The sequence below is a fragment of the Triticum aestivum genome, chromosome 4D (assembly GCF_018294505.1).
Source record: "Triticum aestivum cultivar Chinese Spring chromosome 4D, IWGSC CS RefSeq v2.1, whole genome shotgun sequence".
Taxonomy (NCBI): Eukaryota; Viridiplantae; Streptophyta; class Magnoliopsida; order Poales; family Poaceae; genus Triticum; species Triticum aestivum.
In genome coordinates, this window is record NC_057805.1 from 106,234,367 (window position 1) to 106,249,889 (window position 15,523).

A 15,523-nucleotide genomic window follows, 5' to 3' on the forward strand; every position below is an offset into this window, starting at 1 on the left:
ATTCTTGCCCAAGCTCCGCCACTGCTCCAGCTCACTGTGTTACAAGAACAGATTTGGGTCAGCTGGTATGTACTGGAGTGATCTAGCCATGACAACGCAAGTATGAATTCCCACCGGCGCATGGACGCGACAGTTTAATTTTCGTTATATTTTTATAAGCGCCTGCTGACAGGCGGGTCCCGTAGAAGACAAACCGCTGACAGGTGGCTGTCGCACTGCGCTATACAGAATACGCACACTACGGCTCAACTCAGGACCATTGTTTCAAGTACGAGGACCGTATACACCACGTATTTTTATGTATGAGCAGTGGCGGACCCAGGATTGGCTGACGTCCCAGGCGAGAAACTAAGGGCTAAAAACTACCCAAAAAAAACTCCAGTTTCAAGGCATACAAAAGTCAATCTATCTTGCATAACTAATAAGAAACCAAACATAATATTCAATGGCAGCATTTGTTCCATGATGGGTCAACTAATAAAGCAAGACAAATCAAAAGACTATATGTAGCATATATAGATGATACAAAAAATTGATACCAAATCAAAGGATTGGTTGATCTGAGCCTCCCATGGGTCTAACAAACAGTGGCATCTAGCAACTAAAATCATCATAAAAAATTACTCAAAACAGTTGATTTGAAGTTATGCTTCCTTACAAAAGAACTTGGTTCTTCTAAACTATGCTATTCTGCCACATGTATCACCAAATACATGGCTTCCCTTTTCTGCCTATTCGGCACAAAGCTTTGTCCTATAGTAACATAAGAAAGAAAGAAACATGGGTCTAATTTGAACATTTATAACCATCTTTCAGCACTAATTTAAGCTGTTGCCAACTTTTGCAAGACCTAACTTGGTGTGCTAACAAAATACAAGTAATAGATTAAGGCAGCTTTTATTTCTTTCCAAACGGCCATCAAGTCTTCTTCTGCTATTTAATCACAATTTTTTCTTCAAGTACTGAAATTTGTCTCGTAGCTTTGCGCTGTGCCACGGCTGATTTAAAAGATCAAACAGAAGATTCATTACCCTGACTACTGCAAGGTTTAAGGTATGCTATGCTATCCAACAGCTTCATGAAGACTACATGGTCATGAATAGAATGTGTATTCACTCATGGCATTTAAGTTATTTCTCCAGTTAAAGCAGAAACAGTTTCTCAATGCATAATTTATACTATTCATGGCATTACAGAACTGACCAGAACCCTGTGCAGATAATGACTTGGCCAAGTTTTGGAGTCCTCTTATATCATTAACCTTGTTCTTCTTCAGAGTTGAATTAGTAGAGTCCAAGTGGCTGGGATACTGGCTGGGATGAATGTGCACAACAGCACAAGAGCATTTGCAAAAGCCTAGAAGTACATAAAAAAAGTAACAAATGTAACAGATGAGACTAACAATACAATCAGGGGTCATTCAGAATACAAAGTTGCAGTTCAAGCAGCACAATAGACTTCTCCAGAAAATTTAATCACAAAGAGCTAATCATACTGACATGTAGCCTCGCGCCCTAGCCGCCGTAGCTGCCTAGCCGGGGTCGCCGCCTCGTGCCCTCGCCGGACAGGCCAGCAGCCGGCAGCGGTGCAACCTGACGCGGGGACGCCGCAGAAGCAGAAGGGAGCGAAGACTGGAAGGTGGGGGGAGCCCGGGGGCGCTGCCGGACGGAGCTGGCAGGCACGACGGCAGGCGGTGGCGGCGCCTAGGGTTCGTCAAGTCGGGGGAAGAAGCAGAAGGGGCGGCTGCGGCTGGTTCGTCTCTGCGGGCGGTGAGGGTTGCGCGTTTGTGCGGGCAGAGGGAGTCGGCCTGGGCGACCGGGCCAGTTCGCCTGGGCTGCCTGGGCTTGGAAGTGGGCTGCGCCCCAGGCCGAACACTTTTAAAAAAAAATCTAGGCCTAGAAAATTTCCCACGCCCCAGGCAATGGCCTGGGCTGCCTGGGGCCCAAATCCGCCCATGTGTATGAGGATTGTATTGAAGCACTATTCAAGTACGAGGACCATGTTGGACCTAGCCTGCAACTACGAGGACTATATATGCAATTATCTCGCCGCTGGCCGGTGGCTGCTGTGCCCTGTGTGACGGTCCGTCCGCGGCGGCGGGCGGCAGCTGCGTGTTGTGTCGATGTGTTGTGTTGGGCTGGGCTGCTCCGTGATGTGCCGATGTGCGTGTTGTGTGTTAGCTGGGCTGCTACGGGATTCTCAAGAAAACAAATAAACAAAAAAAGTTGGGCTGCTGCATCCATAAAAAAAATGCTGGGCTGGATGAGATTACGGCCTCTAGGCAGCTCGGCTTCCAGGCAGCGTTTTTCCCCTAGGGCCGTCTAGGGTTTACCCATCCTCTGGTGATCACGCCAGAGTCCATAGAAATCCTCACGTTCTGCCGGCGATTAGTCGGTGCGACGGGAGTCCAGATAGGTAGGAGCCGTCGGAAGCACGTTGCATGGCGGATCCACTGGCAGTTGATGGTAGCGGGGAGGAGGATAGGCAAGGAGGGAGATTAGATGGGAGCTTAGGTTTAGCGGGGGGCAGGAGGAAGAGAGGGAGGATGCTGAGGAGGTTTGCGTCGGCGAAGAGTGGGGGGGAGATCCGGCTAAGGAGGATGGGAGTAAGCAAGAAGATGTTAGGGAGGAAGGAGATTGGGGTCCGGAGCCGAACCCGGGGGATCGGTTCAAGGGACTCAACTTGCATGGGGGAGGAGACGGACCTAGATTTTTCTGCGGAATTGGAAGACCCGATCAACGAGGTTCGGTGGTTGGCAATCTTCAGAGTCCACACCACAAGGACGTTCGGTCATTCTACTCTATTCAACATGATGGGTACTTCTTGGGCATCGGCACAGAAGGTTACTTTCAAACCTATGGGAGAGAATTTGCTCATTGTCCATTTAAGTTGTTTGGGGGATTGGAAAACATGTGACGGATGGCGTCCCATGATTATCTCGAGATGCAACAATGGTAATGCAAGAGTATGATGGATTTAGCAATATGGAAGCTTACAAATTGGATAAGATCTCGGTCTGGGTAAGAATTCAGGGAGTGCCAAATGGGCTCATGAGAAAGAAAGAACTAGCGAAGAAGGTAGAGAGGAAAGTTGAGGACCGCCTACAACGGTGATTGTTAATGAAGGGATAATTAACCCCTCCAAATTCCTAAGAGCAAGACTGTATCTTGATGTAATGTTCCTTTGGTGAGATTTCTCCCGATAATAATAAAAGAGGAAGAAATATCCGGTCTACTATGAGAAACTGCCAGATTTTTGCTTTGTTTGTGGCCTTATGGGACATGTCGTGGAGTGTGGCGATGGAGTTGATGATCCGAAGCAGTGTGAGTGGGGTGATTGGCAACGTTGGAACTTTGAAACTGCTAGTGTTCAGCAGAGTGGAGGGCGAGGTCGTGGTGAAAGAGGAGGGACTCAAAGAGGTGATCTCGGTGGTAGGGGTGGAGAAGGTGACGTGAGCGGAAGAGGAGGAAGAGGGGGCATAGGTGCTTTTGGGCATGGAGAAGGAGGAGGGCGATTGGGAAGAGGAGACAGAGGTCCGGGTAGAGGCGGTAGGGGGGGAGCTGGGAGAATGCTGCTACTTGTGATAGGCGTTGGGATTCCCCCGAAGAGGAAGCGTGATGTAGTATAGTAGCATATCATACTTCCCTCAGTTAAGAAGCAAGGTTCATTGAACCAGTAGGAGACACCACGCAAACAATGTAAGCAGTGCCTGCACACACAGAAAGCAAATACTTGCACCCAACGTAGGCAAGAGGGTTGACAATCCCCTTGTAGTTGTTAATTGGAAGGATTAAATCTGATAGTGGTAGATAGATAAAATAAAAAGGAAAATAAATGTAAATAAGTTGCAGCATCTATTTTTAGGGTTTTAGTAAATATAAAGTGAATGGACCCGGGGGCATAGCGTTCACTAGAGGCATGTCTGTCATGAGCATAGTAATGGTGGGTAAACAAATTACTGTTGGGCAATTGATAGAATAGCGCATAGTTATGATGATTCTTCATGGCATAATCAATATATAGGCATTACGTCCGAGACAAGTAGACCAGCATCCATCTGCATCTAATACTATTACTCCACCCCAAGACCACTATCCAGCATGCATATCAAAGTATTAAGTTCATAACAAATAGAGTAATGCTTGAAGCATGATGACATAATGTAGATAAAGTAAGACCAAATAGTATGTTCAGACCCCGTTGCTTTACCCTTAGTAGCAACAGTACAAATACGTGCCTTGTTGCAACTCCTTCTGTCACAGAGTAAGGACACCGCAAGATTGAACCTACTAGCAAGCACCTCTTCCACTGAAGATAAATCAATCTAATTGACCAAAAGAGATAGATAGATGGAGAGAATACAAGGCTATAAAATCACACACAACAAATCTCAGAAAAGACTCAATTACTTTCAATGAATAGTCTGATAGTAAACCCATAATTCATCGGATCCCAACAAACACGCGAAAAAGTTTACATCGGATTGATCTCAGATGAGATCATTGTATTGAAGATCAAGAGAGAGAGAGAGAGAGAGAGAGATCTAGCTACTGCTATGGACCCATAGGTCCTATGGGAACTACTCACATATCATCCGGGAGGCAGCAAGGTTCACAAAGATGGTCGCCATGATGGATTCCCCCTTCGGTAGAGTACCGAAAAAGGCCTCCAGATGGGATCACGGAAAAACAGAGGCTTGCGGTGGCGATAAAATTATTTCGGGACCTCTCCTGGTTTTTTGGATATATGGGAATTTATAGCACTGGAATTAGGTCAAATGGAGCAACAGGGGGGCACAAGGCACCAGGGGGCGCCCCCTGCCTTGTCGCCCCCTCGTACGTATTCTGGCCTCCTCCCCCCGAAGCTTCCAAGGTGTCTTCTTGCCTGGAAAAAATGTCAAAAAGTTTCATCGTGTTTGGACTTTGTTTGGTATGGATTTTCTCGAAAACCAAAAACAAGTAGAAAACATGAACTGGTACTCGGCACTGAGTTAATAGGTTAGTTCCCAAAAATGATATAAAGTGGCATATAAAGCATACAAGATTGATAATATAATAGCATGAAACAATCAAAAATATAGATACGTTGGACGTATCAACATCCGCACTTTGTCTACATCATGTCATCTTGGTTAAGGCGTTACTCTGTTTTTGTTAACTTAATACCCTAGATGCATGCTGGATAGCGGTCGATGGGTGGAGTAATAGTAGTTGATGTAGACATGAGTTGATCTACTTGTATCGGACGTGATGCCTATATACATGATCATTCCCTTGAATATCGTCATAACTATGCACTTTTCTATCATTTGCCTAACAGTAAGTTGTTCACCCACTTTATGTTATGTGCTTGAGAGAGAAGTCTCTAGTGAAAACTATGCCCCCGGTCAACTTTTATCATATATAAAGACAAAAATACCTTGCTGCATTTTTATTTATTTTATTTTGTTTTGCAATTTATCTATTTACCTACCATTAGAGATTTGATCCTTGCAAATAACTGCCGAGGGGATTGACAACCCCTTGTTTGCGTTGGGTGCAAGTATTTGCTTTTTTTGTGTGCAGGTGCTGCTAACGAGGTTCTGTGTGGTTCTCCTACTGGATTGATAACCTTGGTTCTTAGATGGGGGAAATACTTATCTCTACTGTACTGCTTCATCCTCTCCTCTTCGAGGAAATCCCAACGCAACTCACAAGTAGCAAGAACCAATATAGCCATATCTCTTTCTGCTTACGGCAAAAGGTTTGTCTTGCTTGTTAAAGGTAAATGAAGCTAATGATAAGATTGGAGGGCTTCAAGTTCCACCACTTACGCCGAGCGTTAATCATTTGCTGTTTTGCAGATGATAGCTTACTTTTCTTTGGTGCAACATTGGTCCAATCCTAGAATGTGAAGAGAGTTCTGAAGGCTTATTGTGATGCATCAGAACAAAGAATTATCACGGAGAAGTCATCTATTTTTTCAGGAAGTGGGTGCCTCAACATATGAATGAAGGAATTAAATTGTCACTTGAGGTTCCTAATGAGACATTATGAAGAAGTACTTGGGTTTGCCAACAGCTCGGTGTACCTCAAGGAATGGAACTTTCAAGTTCTTGAAGGACAGATTATGGGCTGAATACAAAGCTGGATAGAAAAGTGCTTATAAATGGCGGGCAAGGTGGTGCTCGTCAAGGCCATTGCTCAGGCAATTCCTACTTTTTCAATGTCTTGTTTTAAACATCCCAGTGGTTTACGTGAGCATTTGAATCATATGATGCACAAGTTTTGGTGGGGTAGCAAGAACGGAGAATGGATGGTCGCTTGGGTTTCATGGTCTGAAATGACACAACCAAAGAATATGGGTGGGCTGGGTTTTAGAGATGTTGAGTTCTTTAACTTAGCATTATTAGCAAAACAAGCTTGGAAACTTTTTGCAATACCAGAGTTTTAGCAGCCGGACCTTAAAGGATGTTTATTACCCAAATGTAGAATTGCTAGAAGCTGAACTGGGATCAGCGCAGAGCCAAGTTTTGCATGCTATACTTGAGGGTAGACACACCCTCAAGCTTGGGTTGATTAATCGCATTGTTACTGGGAAGAAAACAAGAGTATGTGATGATAAGTCAGTGAACCCTTCAGGGATGGTGAGTGAGTTAATCCAAAGTGCAACAAGAACATGGGATACATCTGTTTTGGATGATCACTTTATTGACATGGACAAAGAGATGATAAGTAAAATACCTATTTGCTCAAGGATGCAAGATGATTTCTGGGCATGGCATTATGAGAAGTATAGTAATTTCTCATAATCGATCGTCATACCGGATGCTTGTGGGCGTTAAAACCAGAGAGAGGATTGTGTTGAGCATAGACCAAGGAACTTGAACGCGAGCGAGATCAAGAAATCTTGGGTGAAGCTTTGGCATGTATGAGTTCTGCCAAGGTGCGGATGTTCATATGGAGGCTAGCGAAGATGTGCATCCCTACAGGAGAGGCATGTTTCATACGAATATGACCACTGATGATAACTGCCCAATCTGTAGTTTAGCGTCGGACACATGGTGACATGCACTGCTAGAATGAAACATGGCGAGGGCGGTGTGGGCATTAGCTGATGAAGAGATGGTGGAACACGTAATCATGAACCAAACACATGATGCTTGGCTCTGGCTTTTCTAGCTCTTTGATACTATGAAACAACATGAGTTAGCAAATGGTGCTAGTTACTCTATGGGCTATATGATGGGCGAGGCGACGGGCAATACATGATGGGGAGTTTCAAAATCCTATATCCACTCATGGGTTCATCACAAAGTATCTAGAATATATTAAAGTACCATTGAAACTTAAGATAGAAGTGCGCATGCAATAAAGCCATCGAGGCGGAGTAGGTGATGGATTCCACCGGAGACTGGATGGTGCAAAATAAATGTGGGTGGAGGGCTTTCACGAGATGGCCGAAGAGGAGTAGTAGAAGTTGTTTCCCGCGATGAGTCTGGACATTTTCTAGGTACTTCTATAGTCGTTTTGGAAGGTCAGACAGATCCATCATGTTTGGAAGCTATAAAAAGCAATGAAGGCTTTGCACTAGCTCAGGATCTGCACATTGTGTTGGTGAAGCTTGCTTTTGATTGTCTAGAAGTGGTGACTAATTTATAGAGAAAGGCAAACTGCACTTATTCTATGATCTTGAGAGAAGTTGAGGAGAGAACAAAACTCTTTGATCGTGTGAATTTGGTTCATGAGAAAAGAGAGTCTACTGCTGAAGCTCATTGCTTGGCAAAGCCGACATCATCTTTAGGCGCTGGCCGCTCTATTTGGCTAGGTTCATTACCTGATATTTGTATTTTACCTATGGATGTTTTCATGGAATAAAGAACCTATGCCACTAAAAAAGAAACCTACTCCGACTAGGTTTTATCACTCTCTTTTAAGTCAATCTTTTTATTTTGATGAGTCGAGCTGGATTTGTCACTCGGTTTGTGCTTGAGCAGTAACTGGGCCGACTTTCTTTCGCTAGTTTTGGGGACGTTCCAGATGAAGGAAATATGCCCTAGAGGCAATGATAAAATTGTTATTTTATATTTCCTTATATCATGATAAATGTTTATTATTCCTGCTAGAATTGTATTAACCGGAAACTTGATACATGTGTGGATACATAGACAAAACACCGTGTCCCTAGTAAGCCTCTACTAGACTAGCTCGTTAATCAAAGATGGTTAAGTTTCCTAACCATAGAGATGTGTTGTCATTTGATGAACGGGATCACATCATTAGGAGAATGATGTGATGGACAAGACTGATGTCTACTACACAACCTTCTTCTTGTAGACGTTGTTGGGCCTCCAAGTGCAGAGGTTTGTAGGACAGTAGCAAATTTCCCTCAAGTGGATGACCTAAGGTTTATCAATCCATGGGAGGCGTAGGATGAAGATGGTCTCTCTCAGACAACCCTGCAACCAAATAACAAAGAGTCTCTTGTGTCCCCAACACACCCAATACAATGGTAAATTGTATAGGTGCACTAGTTCGGCGAAGGGATGGTGATACAAGTGCAATATGGATGGTAGATATAGGTTTTGTAATCTGAAAATATAAAAACAGCAAGGTAACTAATGATAAAAGTGATCACAAACGGTATTGCAATGCTTCGAAACAAGGCCTAGGGTTCATACTTTCACTAGTGCAAGTTCTCTCAACAAGGATAACATAATTAGATCATCTAACTATCCCTCAACATGCAACAAAGAGTCACTCCAAAGTCACTAATAGCATAGAACAAACGAAGCGATTATTGTAGGGTACGAAACCACCTCAAAGTTATTCTTCCCGATCAATCCATTGGGCTATTCCTATAAGTGTCACAAACAGCCCTAGAATTCGTAGTAAAATAACACCTTAAGACACAAATCAACCAAAACCCTAATGTCACCTAGATACTCCAATGTCACCTCAAGTATCCGCGGGTATGATTATACGATATGCATCACACAATCTCAAATTCATCTATTCAACCAACACAAAGAACTTCAAAGAGTGCCCCAAAGTTTCTACCGGAGAGTCAAGACGAAAACGTGTGCCAACCCCTATGCATAGATTCCCAAGGTCACGGAACCCACAAGTTGATCACCAAAACAGTGAATCAATAGAATACCCCATTGTCACCACAGGTATCCCACGCAAGACGTACATCAAGTGTTCTCAAATCCTTAAAAGACTCAATCCGATAAGATAACTTCAAAGGGAAAACTCAATTCATCACAAGAAGATAGAGGGGGAGAAACATCATAAGATCAACTATAGTAGCAAAGCTCGTGTTACATCAAGATCGTGCCACATCAAGAACACGAGAGAGAGATCAAACACATAGCTACTAGTACATACCCTCAGCCCCGAGGGTGAACTACTCCCTCCTCGTCATGGAGAGCACCGGGATGATGAAGATGGCCACCGGTGATGATTCCCCCTCCGTCAGGGTGCCGAAACAGGGTCTCGATTGGTTTTTGGTGGCTACAGAGGCTCGCGGCGACGGAACTCCCGATCTAGGTTTCTTTTCTAGGGTTTCTGTATTTATAGGAATTTTTGACGTCGGGAACAAGTCAGGGGGGTCTCCGAGTCATCCGCGAGATAGGGGGGCGCGCCCAGGTGGGTAGGGCGCGCCCTCCACCCTCGTGGATGGCTCGGGACTCTTTTGGCCCAACTCTTTTACTTTGGGGGCTTCTTTTGGTCCATAAAAAATCATCAAAAATTGGCACGTCAATTGGACTTCGTTTGGTATTCCTTTTCTGTAAACTGAAAAACAAGGAAAAAACAGAAACTGGCACTGGGCTCTAGGTTAATAGGTTAGTCCCAGAAATCATATAAAATAGCATATAAATGCATATAAAACATCCAAGATTGATAATATAATAGCATGGAACAATAAAAAATTATAGATACGTTGGAGACATATCAAGAATCCCCAAGCTTAATTCCTGCTCGTCCTCGAGTAGGTAAATGATAAAAACAGAATTGTTGATGTGGAATGCTACCTAACATATTTATCAAAATCTTCTTTATTATGGCAAGAATATTCAGATCCATAAGATTCAAAACAAAAGTTTAATATTGACATAAAAACAGTAATACTTCAAGCATACGAACAAAGCAATCATGTCTTCTCAAAATAACATGGCCAAAGAAAGCTATCCCTACAAAATCATATAGTCTGGCTATGCTATATCTTCATCACACAAAATATTTAAATCATGCGCAACCCCGGTTTTAGCCAAGCAATTGTTTCATACTTTAGTATTCTCAAACTTTTTCAACTTTCACGCAATACATGAGCGTGAGCCATGGACATAGCACTATAGGTGGAATAGAATGGTGGTTGTGGAGAAGACAAAAGGAGAAGATAGTCTCACGTCAACTAGGCGTATCAACGGGCTATGGAGATGCCCATCAATAGATATCAATGTGAGTGAGTAGGGATTGCCATGCAACGGATGCACTAGAGCTATAAGTATATGAAAGCTCAAAAAGAAACTAAGTGGGTGTGCATCCAACTTGCTTGCTCATGAAGACCTAGAGAATTTGAGCAAGCCCATCATTGGAATATACAAGCCAAATTCTATAATGAAAATTCCCACTAGTATATGAAAGTGACAACATTGGAGACTCTCTATCATGAAGATCATGGTGCTACTTTGAAGCACAAGTGTGGTAAAAGGATAGTAGCATTGCCCCTTCTCTCTTTTTCTCTATCATTTTTTGGGCCCTCTCTTTTTTTAGCCTTTTTTTCTCGTCCGGAGTCTCATCCCGACTTGTGGGGGAATCATAGTCTCCATCATCCTTTCCTCACTGGGCAATGCTCTAATAATGATGATCATCACACTTTTATTTACTTACAACTCAAGAATTACAACTCGATACTTAGAACAAAATGTGACTCTATGTGAATGCCTCCGGCGGTGTACCGGGATGTGCAATGAATCAAGAGGGACATGTATGAAAGAATTATGAACGGTGGCTTTGCCACAAATACGATGTCAACTACATGATCATGCTAAGCAATATGACAATGATGAAGCGTGTCATAATAAATGGAACGGTGGAAAGTTGCATGGCAATATATCTCGGAATGGCTATGGAAATGGCATAATAGGTAGGTATAGTGGCTGTTTGAGGAGGGTAAATGGTGGGTGTATGGTACCGGCGAAAGTTGCGCGGCACAAGAGAGGCTAGCAATGGTGGAAGGGTGAGAGTGCGTATAATCCATGGACTCAACATTAGTCATAAAGAACTCACATACTTATTGCAAATATCTATTAGTCATTGAAACAAAGTACTACACACATGCTCCTAGGGGAAGGGTTTGTAGGAGTTAACCATCGCGCAATCCCGACCTCCACTCATAAGGAAGACAATCAATAAATACCTCATGCTCCAACTTCATCACATAACAGTTCACCATACGTGCATGCTACGGGAATCACAAACTTTAACACAAGTATCTCTCAAATTCACAACTACTCCACTAGCATGACTCTAATATCACCATATTAATATCTCAAAACAATCATAAAGAATCAAACTTCTCATAGTATTCATTGCACTTTCTGTGAAAGTTTTTATTATATCCCTCTTGGATGCCTATCATATTAGGACTAAATTCATAACCTAAGCAAATTACCATGCTGTTTAAGACTCTCAAAATAATATAAGTGAATCATGAGAGTTCATCAATTTATTCAAAATAAAACCACCGCCGTGCTCTAAAAAGATATACGTGAAGCACTAGATTAAATGACAAACTACTCCGAAAGAGATAAGTGAAGATCAATGAGTAGTCGAATAATTATGCAACTATGTGAAGAATCTCTAACATTTAAGAATTTCAGATATTGGTATTTTATTCAAACAGCAAGCAAAACAAAAAAATAAAATGACGCTCCAAGCAAAACACATATCATGTGGTGAATAAAAATATAGCTCCAAGTAAGGTTACCGATGAACGAAGACGAAAGAGGGGTTGCCTTCCGGGGCATCCCCAAGCTTAGGCTCTTGGTTTTCATTGAATATTACCTTGGGGTGCCTTGGGCATCCCCAAGCTTAGGCTCTTGCCACTCCTTATTCCACAGTCCATCGAATCTTTACCCAAAATTTGAAAACTTCACAACACAAAACTCAACAGAAAACTCGTAAGCTCCGTTAGTATAAGGAAATAAAATCACCACTTTTGGTACTTTGTGAACTCATTCTTTATTTATATTGGTGTAATATCTACTGTATTCCAACTTCTCTATGGTTCATACCCTCCGATACTACTCATAGATTCATCAAAATAAGCAAACAACTAGAAAACAGAATCTGTCAAAAACAGAACAGTCTGTAGTAATCTGTAACTCTCGAATACTTATGTAACTCCAAAAATTCTGAAATAAATTGGTGGACTTGAGGAATTTGTATATTAATCGTCTGCAAAAAGAATCAACTTAAAAACACTCCTCTGTAAAAAATGACAGCTAATCTCGTGAGCGCAAAGTTTCTGTTTTTTACAGCAAGATCACATTAACTTTCACCCAAGTCGTCCCAAAGGTTCTACTTGGCACTTTATTGAAACAAAAACTATAAAACATGGTTACTATAGTAGCTTAATCATGTTGACATACAAAAATAGTAGGGGTAAATATTGGGTTGTCTCCCAACAAGCGCTTTTCTTTAATGCTTTTTTAGCTAGGCATGACGATTTCAATGATGCTCACATAAAAGATAAGAATTGAAACATAAAGGGAGCATCATGAAGAATATGACTAACACATTTAAGCCTAACCCACTTCCTATGCATAGGGATTTTGTGAGCAAACAATTTATGGGAACAAGAATCAACTAGCATAGGAAGACAAAACAAGCATAACTTCAAAACTTTTAACACATAGAGAGGAAACTTGATATTATTGCAATTCCTACAAGCATATATTCCTCCCTCATAATAATTTTCAGTAGCATCATCAATAAATTCAACAATATAACCATCACATAAAGCATTCTTTTCATGATCTACAAGCATAAATCTTTTGTTACTCTCCACATAAGCAAATTTATTCTCATGAATAGTAGTGGGAGCAAACTCAACAAAATAACTATCATGTGAGGCATAATCCAATTGAAAATTAAAATCATGATGACAAGTTTCATGGTTATCATTAATCTTTATAGCATACATGTCATCACAATAATCATCATAAATAGGAGGCATGATTTCATCATAATAAATTTGCTCATCAAAACTTGGGGGACAAAAAATATCATATTCATCAAACATAGCATCCCCAAGCTTGTGGCTTTGCATATCATTAGCATCATGGATATTCAAGGAATTCATACTAACAACATTGCAATCATGCTCATCATACAAAGGTTTTATGCCAAACATTTTAATGCATTCTTCTTCTAACACTTTGGCACAATTATCGAAATCCTTATTTTCACGAAAGACATTAAAAAGATGAAGCATGTGAGGCAACCTCAATTCCATTTTTTTAATTTTATTTTATAGACTAAACTAGTGATAAAACAAGAAACTAAAATATTCGATTGCAAGATCTAAATATATACCTTCAAGCACTAACCTCCCCGTCAACGGCGCCAGAAAAAGAGCTTGATGTCTACTACACAACCTACTTCTTGTAGACGTTGTTGGGCCTCCAAGTGCAGAGGTTTGTAGGACAGTAGCAAATTTCCCTCAAGTGGATGACCTAAGGTTTATCAATCTGTGGGAGGCGTAGGATGAAGATGGTCTCTCTCAAACAACCCTGCAACCAAATAACAAAGAGTCTCTTGTGTCCCCAACACACCCAATACAATGGTAAATTGTATAGGTGCACTAGTTCGGCGAAGATATGGTGATACAAGTGCAATATGGATGGTAGATATAGGTTTTTGTAATCTGAAAATATAAAAACAGCAAGGTAACTAATGATAAAAGTGAGCACAAACGGTATTGCAATGCTTCGAAACAAGGCCTAGGGTTCATACTTTCACTAGTGCAAGTTCTCTCAACAAGGATAACATAATTAGATCATATAACTATACCTCAACATGCAACAAAGAGTCACTCCAAACTCACTAATAGCGGAGAACAAACGAAGAGATTATTGTAGAGTACGAAACCACCTCAAAGTTATTCTTCCCGACCAATCCATTGGGCTATTCCTATAAGTGTCACAAACAGCCCTAGAGTTCGTAGTAAAATAACACCTCAAGACACAAATCAACCAAAACCCTGATGTCACCTAGATACTCCAATGTCACCTCAAGTATCCGAGGGTATGATTATACGATATGCATCACATAATCTCAGATTCATCTATTCAACCAACACACAGAACTTCAAAGAGTGCCCCAAAGTTTCTACCGGAGAGTCAAGACGAAAACGTGTGCCAACCCCTATGCGTAGATTCCCAAGGTCATGGAACCCGCAAGTTGATCACCAAAACATACATCAAGTGAATCAATAGAATACCCCATTGTCACCACAGGCATCCCACGCAAGACATACATCAAGTGTTCTCAAATCCTTAAATACTCAATCCGATAAGATAACTTCAAAGGGAAAACTCAATTTGTCACAAGGAGATAGAGGGGGAGAAACATCATAAGATCCAACTATAGTAGCAAAGCTCGCTTTACATCAAGATCATGCCACAGCAAGAACACGAGAGAGAGAGATCAAACACATAGCTACTGGTACATGCCCTCAGCCCCGAGGGTGAACTACTCCCTCCTCGTCATGGAGAGCGCCGGGATGATGAAGATGGCCACCGGTGATGATTCCCCCCTCCGGCAGGGTGCCGGAATAGGGTCCCGATTGGTTTTTGGTGGCTACAGAGGCTTGCGGCAGCGGAACTCCCGATCTAGGTTTCTTTTCTGGGTTTTCTGTATTTATAGGAATTTTTTACGTCGGGAACAAGTCAGGGGGGTCTCCGAGTCATCCACGAGATAGGGGGGCGCGCCCAGGGGGTAGGGTGCGCCCTCCACCCTCGTGGATGGCTCAGGACTCTTCTGGCCCAACTCTTTTACTTTGGGGGCTTCTTTTGGTCCATAAAAATTCATCAAAAATTGGCACGTCAATTGGACTCCGTTTGGTATTCCTTTTCTGTAAAACTCAAAAACAAGAAAAAAAAGAAACTGGCACTGGGCTCTAGGTTAATAGGTTAGTCCCAAAAATCATATAAAATAGCATATAAATGCATACAAAACATCCAAGATTGATAATATAATAGCATGGAACAATCAAAAATTATAGATACGTTGGAGACGTATCAAAGACCCATCCGTTAGCATAGCATATTGATCGTTCAGTTTTATTGCTATTGCTTTCTCCATGTCATATACATATTCCTTTGACTATGAGATTATGCAACTCCCGGATACCGGAGGAATGCCTTGTGTGCTATCAAACGTCACAACGTAACTGGGTAATTATAAAGATGCTCTACAGGTGTCTCCGAAGGTGTTTGTTGGGTTGGCATAGATCGAGATTAGGATTTGTCACT

The 15,523-nt window shown here is 42.0% G+C and overlaps 1 protein-coding gene across 1 annotated transcript in view; it reads right to left on the minus strand.

The window, feature by feature from the left end:
- LOC123096527 (pentatricopeptide repeat-containing protein At4g18975, chloroplastic) overlaps positions 1-1,804 on the minus strand; it is a 14,283-nt gene extending 12,479 nt beyond the window's left edge. Inside the window, exons 1-2 of the mRNA XM_044518274.1 lie at positions 1,500-1,804; positions 1,204-1,356 (exon numbers count right to left, since the gene is read on the minus strand). The gene's annotated coding sequence lies outside the window, so the exon portion shown is untranslated. The remainder of the gene's footprint in view (positions 1-1,203; positions 1,357-1,499) is intronic.
- Between the last annotated feature and the right edge of the window lie 13,719 nt (positions 1,805-15,523).